Raw genomic sequence first — 15731 nt, 5'->3', positions numbered from 1 at the left:
TTCTGGATGAGCAACAAGCAGAATAGAATATATCTAATATATAGATGTATTTTAACGTGGTCTAATGTTTATATTTAAAAAAACTAAAAAAAACGTCATAAATATTATGGAGAACAACAAGGATGAAAAAACACTGGAGCTGCTTAAAATCGAACAGTTGCAACAGATGAGATGCAAACTAGCTTTAGCAGCTCAGCACAGCCACCCACTCCAGGACAGAGCACCAGCTGGGCCTCCACACATCAACAGTCCATTAGCCCGACCTCTGCCCGTGCTGGAACCACCAGGGCCACCGGTTAGAGTATACATTAGAATTTCAACTAATATAGTGGGAAAATTTTGATTTTGCAAGATGACATTTTTCTGAGCCATTCATTGAGGAAATAATGTAATTTGCTGTGAGAAAGGAACATGATTTGGAATTAGAGGTTACAAAAACAACCTCTGCTTACTTTGTTAAATTCTGTAGTACAGTGTAAACAGCTACTATTAGTAGTTCACACGCAACTAAACTATCCAGTATAAAAACACCATAGGCTGAGTTATAGACTTAGTTATACAAACCAGCTATCCAAATGTTTAATGAAAAGTCTGTCACACATTTGTTTTTGCCTGCATGAAAATATTTAATATAAAAATGGTCAGATTAACAAGCTTTTTAAAACTTTTTTTTTGTTCATGTATAAAATAAATTAAATAAAATAAAGTGCAAAGTTGGGATACAACTGCCGTTACAAAAAAAAAAAAAAGATTGCATACAATTGCTACAATTCACACAGGCTCACCGGCTTACAGCAGTTCAATTTCTTGTTAACACATATAACTAATCACAGTCAATCACATGGCAGCAACTCAATGCATTTAGGCATGTAGACCCGGACAGGACAACTCTTTTAAGTCTATACCCAGGGGCAGGGCTGTACAGTGCGACAGTTTTGATCGCATTTGCTACTGAAATTGATCACGTGCGATGATGAATACAATTCCACTAGCACTAGTGCGACAGCTTGCTAATGAGCAGATGATGTCTGTCTGAGACACAGAGGAGTGCTGCACAACACTGCTTACAGGGCTCTACATTAACACTCTCCAAATTCGGGTAAATGTAGACTTTGGCAAGTAAGTTATTGAGTCCACCCTCCACTTTGGCTGGTGAAAGATGTGTGCTCGGGACCTGTGCTTTTGCGGCGATTAATACACTTCACCAACGGTAATTACCGGAAGGAGACGGCACACAGTTAAGTTAGTGCGTGTGCAAACAGAACATTTCCTGTGCGCCTTCACATTAAAAGCCTGTTACTAGCCAAACGTGAGTTGACTTTTATTTTGAAGCCGGTAAGAACAAGAAGTTAGCGCTTCACAGCCCTGCAGTGCGCTAGCTTGAAAATCAACTGCTTCAGCTGCAGAGAGCAGTAAACAGTAGTCTTTTTAAACAACGTTTGAAATAACTGATAAGCCACTGAAGAACTACTCCCAACACATTCACAAAAACCTATTTAACTTATTCCAAATTTTACCAATATGTATAGGCCTATTTTTTTATTTAATAGGCTATGTTTAATGTTTTAAAGTTTGGTTTTAATTAACAGAAGGACATTTAACAAAAAAAAATATTATTATGAATATAATAATGATATGTATATATACAGAAAATATATAGATATTAATTTTATGGGGAGAAATAATTCTGAATCAGCAAAAAATTACAATTGGCAGGTTAGATTTTTTTGTCTAAATCGCAATCAGTGCACCCCTATTAATTTTTCTACAATTATTACTGCACGCACTAGGATATGATATTAATTGAGAATTTCAAATGAGACCAAGATGACAGGCTAAAAGGTAATTAGAGCGAAATGCATGGGTTAAGGTTATGCAAGTTTTCGATCATACTTTGTGTGCTACTGAATTTATTTTTGTACTACTGATTTTTTTGCTTGCTAGCACCAGTGCTACCACCTAAAACAATAAGCGTACAGCCCTGCCCAGGGGGCAAAGTGATTTTATGGACATGGAGCGTTGTAAAAGGTTGTTCACCAAAAATGACATCTAGGACCTTCCACGATCACAACCTGGTTGGACAACCTTGTCAACAAGCTGCTGGAAAGCTACAGCGGGCCGACATAGCAAATCAGAACCACTGTTTAAGAGAATGGGGGTGAATGGCGATGGGCCAATGGGGATTTTTTTTAACTTATAGAACATTATGAAACTTTGCCAGTTGATTACTGACATTAAAACAAAAACTTTTTGTATTACAGTATTTTCCAAAATGTTTAAATAAATATGAAAAATCATCAATATCTTACTAATGATGCGTAAATTTGCATATCTGCAAAGCCCCAAAATCTAGATGTTGGAAGAAAACAAAGTCAATTTGTTTTTAAATTTTGAAAACAAAACAAAAGTGTCCAACTGCCTGAAGCCTTTCCTAATCACAGTTCAAATTTGATCAATAACCCATAGAAAAAACATTTTTTAAACAGTTACATTTCATGTGTCATGGACCAAAAGTGTCCTTTTGGAGTCTCCAGCTGCTATTTTAGGAAACGGCTAGACATTCCCTTGGAAAAAACAGTGTAAAAAATAAATTTTCTATGGGTTATTGATCAAATTTGAACTGTGATTAGAAAAAGCTTCAGGCAGTTGGACACTTGTTTTGTTTTCAAAATTTAAAAACAAATTGACTTTGTTTTCTTCCAACATCTAGATTTTGGGGCTTTGCAGATATGCAAATTTACGCATCATTAGTAAGATATTGATGATTTTTCATATTTATTCAAACTTTTTGTCGGCCCCCTGTAGCTTTCCAGCAGCTTGTTGACCAGGTTGTCCACCCAGGTTGGGATCCTGGAAGGTCCTGGATATAATTTCTGGTGAACAACCTTTTACAACGCTCCATGTCTATTTTTCAAAAAAGGGGTTTTGCCCCCTAGGTACTAAACCTTTTAAACAACAGAATAAGGAAGAAATGAGTGACTTTGAACATGGCATGTTGGAAAGGCAACAGTAACTCAAATAACCACTCGTTACAACCAGGGTATGCAGAATACCATCTCTGAACGCAAAACATCCAACTTTGAAGCAGATGGGCTACAGCAGCAGAAGACCCCACCGGGTGCCACTCCTGTCAGCTAAAAACAGGAAAATGAGGCTACAATTCACACAGGCTTTCCAAATTGGACAGTAGAAGATTGGAAAAATCTTGCCTTAAAACAACTTGCAGTTAAAATGTACTTGTAGCCCGCCGCTTCCAAGTGTATATACGGTTTTTCACGTAGTACTTCACAGCTTCCCAGGTCCTACCTTTAAGTGCCTCTGGAAATGCATGGATACATTCAAGACACTGTGCTTTACCAGGAACCTTGCCAGTCTTAATGCAGAAAAATCAGCTTCTGTTCAACAGCTGGTACTTCTTCCTTGCTCCACATCTTCCTCTTCCTGCTTGATGCATCTATAACAAATAATTAAAAATGTTTAAACAAACATGGAGAGGAGGAGAGGGTGACACAACGATATAAGAGGCTTTTACTCGAAGATGAATATAGAGATGGTTACGACCCATTTGAAGACAGGTAAGAATATATGTATGAATGGTAAAATGTCAAAGCTTTGTGTGTCGTGCACGTTTGTCAATTCTATATTAACAGGACTTATTTCTCAGTTTGGACTTTGATCACAATTGAAAAGTGTGACAAAGTGCCTTTTACTTTATTATTATTATAACTATTGCTATTTAATGGCAAAATATGTTTATTCTGTGTTTCCTTGTGCAAGGGTTTCTTGTGTAAAAGTAAACTATTTACAAATAACATAGAATGGATTTTTGCATCAACTTTTATCACATTTGAGTGTTTCCTTTTTTATTACAATTATTATAATAATAATAATAATAATAATAATAATAATAATAATAATAATAATAAGGGTCCCTTGTTACTGTGTAAAAGGAATTGAAAGAAACATTGTTGTTCAGCTTTTCCCCTCCCCACACACACCTGAAAGGTGTAACCAGTTTATAATAATAAAAATAATAATAATTCCTTTTTGTTCACAGACAGGACTCAGAGCTGCTTGTGTCCACTGTGGTGGAGATGGTCGCCAACCACAGGTACCTTAGTGTGCAACTCGACAGTGAGCTGGACTGGAAAAGCCACATGGAGGCGGTGTACAAGAAGGGACAAAGTCGACTCTTTTTCTTGAGGAGACTAAGGTCATTCAACATCTGCCAACCCCTACTGTGCACTGTCTACCACTCAGTGGTGGCCAGTGCACACTCACTGTGGCATGTTGGGGAGAAGGTGCTCGCACAGCGGACAAAAACAGGCTGGACAAGCTGATCAAGAAGGCCAGCTCAGTGGTCGGGGCTGAGCAGCTCAAGGTCCAGCAGGTGGCAGAGGCCAGAATCCTCAACAAACTGCATACAATAATGACCAACCCCACTCACCCACTCCACGCCCTGAAGGTGATCAAGAACAGCACCTTCAGTCACAGACTAATTGCACCAATGTGCAAAACGGAGCGCTACAGGAAGTCCTGTATACCAGCTGCCATACGGTTTTATTATGCACAACAATAACTTTGCACTTTCTTTGTAGTATTTATTATTGTATTTATTGTTTTTAATCTTTTTTTTTTGGTATTTTAGCTATATGAGGGAATGTGTGTTTGTTATGTCTGTCCATACACTGCTGTGACACTGTCATTTCCTTTAAAGGATTATTAAAGAATCTATCTATCTATCTCTATCATGAATCATTATATGTGTCTAATTTTCTCATGTTTTGAGACGGTAGAGTTGAAGACAAATTCTTCCAAAAAGCAGCTGGACCAAATGTCCTATCATTCATGTATTGTGCAATTCCCTAAATTTTTCGAGAGAATAATACTATTTAATAAAGGTTCTTCTTTCAAATACATTTCCAGGTTTTTCAATAATCTAAATATATTCTTTTGGGATTTAAGCCAATGTTTCTCGACACAGTGGTCTAGGACATAAGTAGACCTCAGAAAACAGGTAAGTGGTGAAATACCTTTGCTCAGCTGTGATGAGGTTCCAGACTCATCGTCCCCCTCTGTGCGTGTCCTCTGTGTGAGTTTCCTCTTCTTCACATGTCTTGACGCTCCTTGAAAACAAAGAGATATAATGGTAGAAAGGTTCACTTAAAGCACTATATCAAATACATTTTCATTCAAGTTTTTTCTCCTGGTATGATAAGGATATTGATTTGTGTATCTTGCATTGAATAAGAATGTGTCATTTTATATAAAAACATAATAAAATTATAGAAACTGTCCCTGGAGCAGACATTGAAGAAAGCCTAGTTAAATAGACAAATTAAAGCAGAGCTTAGAAAACAATGAATGACAGTAAAAGTACTCTGATATTGGAAGAAGATTATAATTAATAATTGTGTTTTAAAGCAGCTAAGAGTAACTTTTAAATATCTTTTAAGCAGCCTCATGTTTCCTCTGATAATCATAAATTACCTTTGACAGCAAACGAGACCATCAGTACAAAGAAATAAGTATTTATATCGTTTTTATTACTGCGTTTGGTCTGGTCGCACACCCAGTCCGATTTTCGGTTTGCGCGTGCAGGCTATATGGTCACATTTTCATTTTGGTTGCAGATTTCAGTGTATCGCAGCAACGCGATTTGAGAAGCCTATCCCTCCAGGTGAGGGAAGGGGAGCGGGAGCCTTGTTTGAGACAGTTGTTTGTCGTCATAATGACTGCTAACGGGGCTGAACCATCAAAGAAAAAAAAGAGAATGCAATGAAGAAAAGCTAAAAGGGAGAGGGATATACGGGCGGGAAGGCGTTGCCAAGCAATGTGTATACAATTTCACAGGAGCGAACTAGACTGCAGTGTTTACTGAATGAGCGGTAGCCTACTAAAACAAAGTTTACTTTGCTTCACCATCATCAGATGACGATTATTCATCTGAAATAGTCCTTATTTACAACAACATAAACACATTACCTCATCGTGATCCATACTAACTGCCGTCTCTCGTTCATTCGCTTTCTGTGAGGACACGTAATCTTTCAGCTCTGTGCGAGTGGTTAGTGAACCTGCATCAACTCATCGCAATCAGGTGTGTGTAGCACTGACTGGCATTAGTTGATGCAGTGTCACTAACCACTCCCACGGAGCCGATAAGTGTCCGTGCCCTCACACTTTCAACACACGGACATGCAATATAATGTGTCCTAATCATTTGACACTTGCACGGCTGGCACGCGCTACAAAACAGCTTTACGACAGCGGGCGTCGTAAAAATACTACCGCTTTTGTCCAACGGGGCCGCCAACCGACAAAGTTACTCGTAGCCACTTTAACTGGATTGTTACACCCTCTGGAACAGGTAAGTGGTGAAATACCTTTGCTCGGCTGTGATGAGGTTCCAGACTCATCGTCCCCCTCTGTGCGTGTCCTCTGTGTGAGTTTCCTCTTCTTCACATGTCTTGACGCTCCTTGAAAACAAAGAGATATAATGGTAGAAAGGTTCACTTAAAGCACTATATCAAATACATTTTCATTCAAGTTTTTTCTCCTGGTATGATAAGGATATTGATTTGTGTATCTTGCATTGAATAAGAAATTACAGAAACTGTCCCTGGAGCAGACATTGAAGAAAGCCTAGTTAAATAGACAAATTAAAGCAGAGCTTAGAAAACAATGAATGACAGTAAAAGTACTCTGATATTGGAAGAAGATTATAATTAATAATTATGAATTGTGTATTAACTGGATTGCTACACCCTCTGGAACAGGTAAGTGGTGAAATACCTTTGCTCGGCTGTAATGAGGTTGAAGACTCATCGTCCTCCTCCTCCTCAGGGTTGTAACCTATGGATGAAAAATGACATAACAAAAACAAATATATAAAATAATACATGTAGAAATATGGAATTCAACTTTTTCAAGACTAAAACATATTTTAAGTTATGTAATTTTTGGTCCTTAATAGATACCCCACCCAAGGGCCCCAAAACTGACACAAATTAGACCCCCATTAGATAAAAGCTTTAGATGTTTAACATACATGAAGTTTATAAAACACATGACAATAGTTGTGTAGTAGTGTGTTATGGTGTAAACAAGTGAAATCAAATTATTCCCTTTCATGCTGGGAACACCCAGGAAGCCCTGTGAGTGCCCAGACCCCACCTCCAGAACCACTGGTTCAGTGAATGTACCTGATGAGTTAGAGGATAGACTCAACATCTCCTCTTCTCCAGATAGAGAGCTGTCTTCAGGTACTTCCTCTAAATAAACACAGCAAAAAATGTTGTCAACAAGCACAACAAACCCATGACATTTAAACCATCACAAATTAAAATGATAAAAATAGTGTGTGCAAGGTGAGGTTATACCAATTGGTTCAATGTTGATCTCGTCCAATGTCATCCCTTTAAAATGTGATAGCTCTCCTCTCCCACAGGCCATCAGCAGCTTTGCAACTTTGGCAACTTTTAATGTCCCTTCAGGGAGCCGATAATATTGTCTATGGACCTTGATGTTGATGTGACCCATAAAACCAGTGAGGCAGTCCTCATTGTCTTTCAAGTTCAAAACTTGTGACATTGTTGCCATTTGTTTCCTTAATCTTGTCGATGTCAATGTTTGCGGGTCCTTCGCTCCGCATTCACATGCGATAGCGCGGATGGCATCAGATCCTTTGAGGTGACTTTCTGCCTCAGGTCTACCAAACAAATAAACATTCTCATCCGGCACATCACATCGTCGTCGGTAATTCACCAGCATCTGTATGGAGGACACCATGTCTGGGCTGAGTAAGACAGGGACCTTTTTGTCCCGCTTACCTTTGATTTCCACACACTCAAAGTATTTGCAGAGCTTCTTTTCCACGTCGGTCAAGGCAAGGTCAAGATCTGGATGACTGGCAAAGGTGTTTCTCAACATGAAGTCATTCAGGGACATCTTTGAAACTTCTCCCTCTCTCCTACGATTGAAGACGATGACTTCACAGAGCGTTAGTCTAGCAAGACTTAACCAGTTCCTCTTATTTGGTGCAGTTTCAAGATTGAGTCGATACTTGGGCCTTTCTGCATCGATATGGTTGTGCAGTCTCACAACATCTTCACAGTATTCTGAACGGGAAGAGGACTCAGAAGTAGTTTGAAAGGTTGTGTCAAGCCGGTTAAATGCAGACAATCTCCGTCTGCATTTTTTCAAGCGTAGAACCGAGTTCTTAGTTGAAGTGTAGTTTTTTCTTTCTTCCTCCGAAACGTCCGTTTCTGATGATGATGTGCGAGGCTCATCCTCACTGCTTGTGATTGATTGATCTTCAGAGATCCTAAGCATATTTTTTGTAAGCTAGAAGAGAAAATCAGATGGGACTCAATTACGTTTAAATTAAGAATATTTCCCACTTAATTTTTCAAATTATGCCTTTCCCATCAACAATAATATACAGTGCCTTGCAAAAGTATTCATACCCCTTGAACTTTTCCACATTGTCACATTACAACCACACACTTACATTTATTTTATTGGGATTGTATGTGATAGACCAACACAAAGTGGCGCATAGCTGAAGTGGAATGACAATTATACATGGTTTTACATTTTTTATATATAGGGGAGAGTGGGGCAAGTTGTGCATTTTGGAAGTTGTGCCACCCCTTGTTTCTCGAAAACCATAGAAGAAATTGGAAATGTGACCACATATTTAAGAAGAGCCATCCATTTAACTCATCCTGTAAAGAAGGGAGAAACATGGAATAACATGTATTTATAAAAGCACATTTATGACAGTGTGCACTGTACAAAGTGCTGGCCCACTTTGACAAATGAGGCCCCAGATATCACGTGGTATTTATCAAATGGTCGTATCTCGGCAGATCAGCAAGATTTGATAAATGCGACGACTGAAAAAAAAAAAAGTAATTTGAAATCACGCCCCTATATTTTCTCAGTTTAGAGGCCTCGCCGAGAGGTTTGAAGACATGGATATGCGCATTACGTTAAAAGAAGAGGAACTTCTCTGAAGTATAAATTGACAGCATAACAGCGAAAGTAGAAAAAAAATAATAATTTCGGAACATTAAAACAAAGAACGTCAGAAGGCAGCAGTGTGGAAGGAAATAACTGCTGCGGTCAACAGCGATGTCCAGCTGATTTTGGTGTATTTTAGGTTTACATCAGTGTTATCGCTCATATGATATGAAGTAGCATATACAATTTTATGTCACAATTTCTTTACATAGGCTAGGTGAAGAAAAAGTGGTCCGACTTAAAAATCACCACTAAAAAAAAGTGTGTTGCTGCTCTGAAATGCAACACCAACTGGAGGTGCAGGCATAAGTGGTGGAGGAGAAACAGACGTACCAACTGTCCGATAAGGGAAAATATTAAACCTTTAAAGGCCCTGGCAACCCTCACAAATAAATAAATGACATTGATGTTGGGTTTCTCAATAAGCTGTTTACAATTATCTGATAAAAAATAGATTTTCATAAATATAATGAAATGTAGTCTTTTTTGCTGTCGAGAACATTTTGCAGGGCGGTGTGGGCGTGGCCAATAACGTTCTGTAAGGGAACGTTCTCTCAGTCACGGTGCTGAGCAGGTTAAGCCCAGTTCAGACCAAAGATTCACCACACAACGAGACGCAAACTTGAAAATGCTGCACATGCTCACAACGAGCCTGACTGGCAGTTCACACTGCTGCACCGGGCTGCACGGTAGCTGGTATCCTTAGCAACGGTGAATGCTCTGGCACAGCTGAGAGCAGCAGCTCAACATCACTTGCAGAAAGTAGCCTAACTTATTATTATTAGGCCTATATAGGTTTGCAATTAGTTATAGGCAATTTTTTCCCACCACAACCTATTTAATTGAAACAGGTGTCAGTGTCACGATGAAAATATATAAAAATATCTCTGTCTCATATTTATTGTTATCTCTTATTATTAGTTTATTTCCCATTTAGGCATTTCATCTATTTTAGGCATATGCATTTTTAAAATCAAATTTTTTCTGAGGATAGGAGTGGGAATAGAGAGAGAAAAAAAATTATGTTGAGTCGGATTATGTTTCTCATCACGTGAGCTGATGCGATATGCGGTTTGAATTAAGAGCACAAGGAGTAGGCCTAAACTCGTAATATGTAAAAAAAAAAAATCAATCGGAACGTGAAAGCCTGCCCCCTCTACAACGTTAACGTGCAAGAATCCCCGGTTATCATTTAGTCTTAAACCACATCGTTTTTCTGCGCGGCGGCTCGGCGAGGTCTCACTGTGAATTTCACCATCACAGTGTTTCACCGGGGTGCACGCTGCTTCACTCAGACGGGGCTTTGAGTGTAGGCTCAGGCGCAAAGAGACAGTCTGTATCTCTTGCGCGGCACAAGAGAGAACGTGTGACGTGCCAAGCAAAAGATGTAAGCCAAAGTTCGAATCAGAAATTTTCTAATGGCCGTCTCAATGCATTTTATAACGGAGATCCTTCCTGTGACGTCCCAAGCCTTAGCTCTAAGGCAACATTCGAATCAGGATTATTCAAATGGTCGACCAACTGACATGACAGTATGTTTGCGGGGGGCTAACAGATATTCCTAAAACCTTTCATATACATATTAGCACTGATTTTACCCCCCAAATAACATAGTTACAAGGATTTAGTGGATTTGGGTTGCCAGGGCCTTTAATAACGCCGGTCTTGTTTTTTTTTCCAATGAAAGAAATACACATCTAAAAATAACATTTTGTGTTTTACTGTATGACAGATGTGCTTGGCACGAGTGGTCAGCCGTCAGTGGCACAAAACGGTCCGTATTAACCTCCACAGGGCCAGGCAACCACCAGCTGTGAGAGCGCCCATGGTCCAGTTCCACCAGCGTGACCGTGGACCATTACTGCCGAGGTCCCGGGTCAGAAAAACAAGCCGAAAGGTGCCAGTTAATGGTGGAAATAAATCGCTCGCTTTAGCGATCAATGACACATTAAAATAGAAACTAAAATCTCAAAAGTGCGTCAAATAAATAAAATGTAAGGCTAAATGTTGTGCATTGTCTTTTTATAATAAAGAGCAGCGTACTACTCTACATATTTAAAACTAAACATGTTAGAAGCGATGAATGAATGCAGCTCCCGTGCTGCAGAGTCCCCCCAGCTGCTCCAAGACGGAGATAACTGCCCTTACGCAGTCCCATGCAGCGCTCCTAAGTGGCCGGTGTGCGCACTATTGAATCAGCGTCTTACTGTGTTGCACCCCATAAGCTGCCCATTTTTAAGTGATTAATATGTTTATTTCGGTCTGAACAAAAAATCCCAATAAAATAAATGTACGTGTGGTTGTTACGTGACAAAATGTGGAACGTTTACGAGGTATGGATACTTTTGCAAGGCACTGTAGTTCTTATTTTTGTCATCACAACTGATTTCAAGATACACACAGGTGTGTCTGTAAACTTACAAAGACACTCTCTGTTCTGCTCAGTGGAGGGACATCTGGGTCTGAGGGGCATTCCATTTCCTGAAAGGGCTACAGAAAAAAAAAAAAAAACACTCAAATACAATTAGCAATTGCAGAATAATACATTTTTACATTGTGTTGAACCTGCAGTGTGTAGAATTTTGGGTTTTATTTCCTAGCAGATTTTGTAGAAAGCAATTATAATATCCATAAGTACATTTCATTTAGTGCATAATAGCTGAACAAAATGTTTTGAATTATTATTTTTTCCCTTAAAAAGGGTCTCATATGTCCATATTTCTGCATATTTTGGACCAAAGCCTAGTGCCGCCATCTTGAAAGTGTCATAGTTGGAATGTCATCAGGTGCATTGTTTAAAATTTAGAATTGTTCTTGTCCTTGAAGGCCACTGTAGCTTCTGTTATTATTCGAAAGGGGTGGGGTTACCCAGGGAGCATTGCATTCTAGAACTTTCTTGATGATGTCATATTACACACTGCACCTTTAAGATAGATCTAAAGCAGGGGTCTCCAACAGATTTTTTTTTTTAAGTTAAAAAAATCTGACAAAGGTAAATGCACCTCTTTCCATGGTCAAAACTTTGCGAAGGGCCGCGATTTGCGGTAAATTAATGTGCACGTGTCTCAAAGGGTTCCTCTATCAGCTGGTGTGTGTGTGTGTCTGTGTTTGTGTGCGGCTCTGTATGCGGCCATGTGTGACTACGGCATGCAAGCGGGAGAGTAAACGAGCAGAAGCAAGCCGTCACTGAACTGGTGGCGAAAATAAATGCAGCTGAACAGAAAGAAGTGCTCTGTAAAGCTAGAACAGTTTAAGACTCCACATCACCGTGGCAACACAACCTATCTATCAGCTCAGACAGCGCAGAGAAAAGTTTGAGGAATGCATGAGAGTGATGGCCCAGGCAAGTTTCAGTAATGCCTCGTTTCCACCGAGTAGAGCGGGTCGGATCGGAGCGGTTCGGTCCGGATAGTTTGGCTTTTCATTTGCCAAGTTGGGTAGGGTACGGTTTAAGCGCACCTAACAGCTCTGAGCCGCTCCCAATCTCAGTACTCCTCCGTAGGGGTACTAGCCGCCTGAAAGCGGGCCGAAAATGTGGAGCTACACACCCCCGTCATTTGATTGGTCGAAAGAATCATTTCCGCCATGTGTAGTCATCTCGGCAAGAGTGAAGAGAGTCTTGTGTTTTGACGAAAATGTGAGCACAGCACTGTTTATTGTGTGGTGTTTTTCCTCGTCAATAAATTAATCAGTTGGTTACACTGTGTCCCACTGCTAGTCACGTAGCTGCCGCAGCCAGCACTGTTCGCTCATGAGTTGCACCGAGCCGTTTCTGTGTGTTTTCGCCATAGATAGTAGGCTAGTAAATACACGTTCACAACAACACGGGGGGAATAAAGAAGCGGCTGGTTTGACCAAGCAAAAACGAGAGACCGCTGGTTTGACCACAGTTGGTAGAAATAATCATGAAGAGAGTCTTGTGTGTTGGCGAAAATGTGAGCGCAGCACTGTTTATTGTGTGGTGTTTTTCCTCGTCATTAACTTAACCAGTTGGCTACACTGTGTCCCACTGCTACGATGTCACGTAGCTGCCGCAGCCAGCACTGTTCGCTCACTGTATATCAGTTGCACCGAGCCGTCTGTGTGCTCACAACAACACGGGGGGAATAAATAGCCTAAAGAAGCGGCTGGTTTGACCAAGCAAAAACAAGAGACCGCTCTGGCTTGACCACAGCTGTTCCACAGCCCGATAGTTTAACCCACATTCTGGCGGCGGCTATCGCAGTCCAGCCTAAACCCCGCCCCACCAGTAAGGGTAGGGTCATAAACCCCGCCCTACCAGTAAGGGTAGGGTCGGCGGTGGAAACAACACCGAGATTCTTAAAAGTGAGCTGTCCCGCTCTGAGCCGCTCTGACCCGACCCGCTCTACTCGGTGGAAACGAGGCATAAGTGTTTATAGAAGTACCACACTCAGTGCGTTTCCATGGCACAACTAGATTAGATTATCACATATATCGAACTAGACACTCGAACGGACCGTGTCACTTGTCTGAGTTTACATGGCCTTTCAGATATCGGATAAATGTCCAATGCATGGCTGTCTCCACTATGCTAGGTGGCGCTGTAGCCCTTTCAACCATGCTTTCAACAAGTGTTGAAAGAGCCACGTCCGGTTCTCTTCCGTCAATAACCCATGGTGTAGCCTATCACGCGCAGGCACACAAGCACAGAACGAGAAGTCCGATAAGCGATGTCCGATCCCTGTATACATGCAGAGAGAATGCCGCCAACGAACGACTTATCTAGGTGTTCTTATCCGACATCTCTTGTCCGTTATTGTGCCGATTTGTGTGCGAAGTAGATCGGATAAAGGTGTTTACATGCAGTTTAAAAGTCCTGTTGAAGTCTTATTCGTTTAGTTACCCGATTATGAGTCTGCATGTAAACGCACTGACTGTTACTGTCTTTGACCTTTGGAGAAATGTATTTAGTCATTTTAAGGAGAAAACACATTGTATTTATTATTTCAACTATTGAGTTATTTGTAGAACAGCATGCTAGTGTAGCCATACAAGATTGATTTTCTGAATTTTCAATGCTGCTTTATTTTTATGTTTTAAATTGGGAAATACATGTTCCAAAACGACCAATAACCTCTGTATTTAAAAAAAAATTAAGCAAGTAGGCTAATAATAACCATTAATGAATTATAGGCTATCGCATCACAGTAGGCCTAATTGTCCACAATAATCTCACAACAGCCCCTATCTAAAAAGGAACTTTAAAAAGGTTTAAGCCAATTATAAACAATAACATTATTAGTCAGTTAATATCTAAGGGTTGTTCATTGTGATTTAAGAGTCAGTGAGCTCCATGGTAACACAGTGATTGACAGGCTGACTGCTCTTTAGCTGGACAGAAACTGCCCTTTTTTAACCCCAAAACCCTCTTTAAATACACAAACGTTTTGCCTTTACTGTTGCACAGTCACGACCCAAAAAAAGTCGGTCACGTACTGACCCCCCATAGGCCCTTTCTGAGCCAGGAAAAACCCTGGACTTACCTCTAGCTCGTCAGTCTTCTCTCCCTCCTCCTCGCCGCCTGTCTTCTCTCCATCCTCTAGCTCGGTCTTCTCTCCCTCTAGCTCGGTCTTCTCTCCCTCTAGCTCGGTCTTCTCTCCCTCTAGCTCGGTCTTCTCTCCATCCTCTAGCTCGGTCTTCTCTCCATCCTCTAGCTCGGTCTTCTCTCCCTCTAGCTCGGTCTTCTCTCCATCCTCTAGCTCGGTCTTCTCTCCATCCTCTAGCTCGGTCTTCTCTCCATCCTCTAGCTCGGTCTTCTCTCCCTCTAGCTCGGTCTTCTCTCCCTCTAGCTCGGTCTTCTCTCCCTCTAGCTCGGTCTTCTCTCCATCCTCCTCCTCCTCCTCGCCGCCTGTCTTCTCTCCCTCTAGCTCGGTCTTCTCTCCATCCTCTAGCTCGGTCTTCTCTCCCTCTAGCTCGGTCTTCTCTCCCTCTAGCTCGGTCTTCTCTCCCTCTAGCTCAGTCTTCTCTCCCTCTAGCTCGGTCTTCTCTCCCTCTAGCTCGGTCTTCTCTCCCTCCTCCTCCTCCTCCTCGCCGCCTGTCTTCTCTCCCTCTAGCTCGGTCTTCTCTCCCTCCTCTAGCTCTTCAGTCTGATCCTCTTTTTTCTCATGTTGGGTCTGGCCCTGCAAAGGAGGTCAGCACAGTAAGGAGAAACTTCATAACAAAGCCACCACAAAGGTTAGTCTGGAGGCAGGGCTCCAGACTAACCTTTTCTATTAGGAGCATTTTTTTCCCAACACATTTAGGGGGGGCAAGCAGAAATTTTAGTGGCACACCTTAAAGGCCTACTTCACCGGTTTGAATATGAAGGTGTATTGAATTCTGAGATCCTATGTAGTATAAATGTGAAAAAAAAATTAAATCGGTTCATCCTAGCCTGAGAAAAGGCAGAAAGAGTGTTTTTTTTTTAACCCTATATTTCTCTTTCTCGTGACATCACAGAAAGAGAAATATAGGGTTAAAAAAAAACGTACTTTGTAAATATTACTGTGATGTCACAGTAAAAGACATCACAGTAATATTTACAACGTAAGTTTTTTTTTATACTACATAGGATCTCAGAATTCAATACACCTTCATATTCAAACCGGTGAAGTAGGCCTTTAAAAATATATATATTATATATATTCACATTTTTCCCAATTTTACTAATTAGGCCCCTAATATTGTATTGCCATCATGTTTTG

General features: G+C 40.7%; 1 protein-coding gene across 1 annotated transcript in view; it reads left to right on the top strand.

Moving 5' to 3' along the window:
- prss16 (serine protease 16) overlaps positions 1 to 15731 on the top strand; it is a gene marked incomplete at both ends in the record, with an annotated part of 36416 nt that overhangs the window by 7182 nt on the left and 13503 nt on the right. The window lies entirely within an intron of this gene.

Source organism: Ammodytes marinus (assembly GCF_949987685.1).
Source record: "Ammodytes marinus genome assembly, chromosome: 3".
Classification (NCBI taxonomy): Eukaryota; Metazoa; Chordata; class Actinopteri; order Uranoscopiformes; family Ammodytidae; genus Ammodytes; species Ammodytes marinus.
This window is presented reverse-complemented; position numbering and strand designations above follow the sequence as displayed.